A 1468-nucleotide genomic window follows, 5' to 3' on the forward strand; every position below is an offset into this window, starting at 1 on the left:
GCCTCACACCCCTCTGAAGGCCTGTCGTCCCGTGGCACAGGGGCTCAAAGTCATCGACAACACGTACTACGGCACGCACTCGTCGCAAGACTGCGTCGAGCTCACCGTGATTTTCTACGCGCCGCCCAAGCGCTGGATGGACCTGATCAACCGGAACCCGGATCTCAACCCCAAGGCGCACTGCTACATCAGCGAGTACCACTGTCCGGACGAAGTTGTCCCGGGGATGAGCCCATACGCCCCCAAGTACAACGTGTTTGACAAGAAGGACGGCAAGGCTCCGTACAAGAACTTCCCGCCGCAAATTGATGCGCTTCCCGTGAAGGCCCTCTCCTACCCGGAGGTCAACCTGTTCGGCTTCTGTGGCGACTACATCGTCCAATACTCGCCCCTCCTCGATCGACTTTTCACGTCGGATAGCAGCAGACATGCTCTAGCGACTAGCCTCTAGCAGAGCCAGAGTGCAGAGGTTGTCGGCTAGGACGAGGACGAGGAGGGAGAAGTGGACGCTGCGCGTGTGTATGATATTGTTTGAGAGGTCGTCACCGTGAGACTCGAGACTTGCGCCACTTTGAAATTACTCTTAGGTCGTGTTCTCTCGTATCACTCTAGTACATTATTTTGGGTGAGGTGGGGATGTCGGGGTGGGGAGTGGGTGGGCGCCGGAGTGGGAGTGGTGTGACTGCTCCTGTGGTGCGGGCGACGGCTTCTGACGAAGCCGTCGCTCACACACACACACACACACAGTAGGTAGGTAGGTAGTAAGGTGAAGAACAGCCAGGCTCAGACTGGACACCAACGCGGTATGGGTGGACGCTGGACAGATGATGACGACACGCACGAGCGACACACAGACACAAACAGGCTCACAAGACACTCAGCCAGCTGGCTGCCACACACCCTGAGTTGGCGCACACATAACTCAAGGCCACATCCTCCCTGTCGCCCCCCCCAGCACTCCACGGTGCCAAGGAGTACAAACAAGGGCACAACAAACAACAGACGACAGGAAGTGATATGCACACACAGCCGTCGCTCGCGACCTCCGTGAATTCTTCTTCGAGAGCGCCGCCTTCTAGCCGCGACCGCAGTTCAGAACGGGCGCCTACGCAGTGATGGCCACGCCAGAGCGGCCCTCCGAGTCGTTCGAGTCGTCTGCGAGGTCCAGCGGGGTCTATGTGGACGAAGCGCCCGCATCGAGGCCGAGGAGCTTCGGCTGTGGGACCCTTCCCGCCGGCGGCTGCAAGATGGCGGTCGGCTCCGTCTCCGGCCGGCAGCCTGTCACCCGGCAGCGCGCAAGCACGGACGTGGCTCGTCGGCCCCCCCAACCACAGGCCGAGACGTACACCACCGCGCAGCTCCTCTCGGTGATGAAACTCGGGCCGGCAGGGTGGGCGGCCGGCGACGACGACGGCGGCCAGGCGGGCGACGCCTTCTACGCGTCCCCCGACCCCTCGCGCACCAGCCT

Source organism: Emiliania huxleyi, assembly GCF_000372725.1.
Source record: "Emiliania huxleyi CCMP1516 unplaced genomic scaffold EMIHUscaffold_552, whole genome shotgun sequence".
NCBI classification, from domain to species: domain Eukaryota; phylum Haptophyta; order Isochrysidales; family Noelaerhabdaceae; genus Emiliania; species Emiliania huxleyi.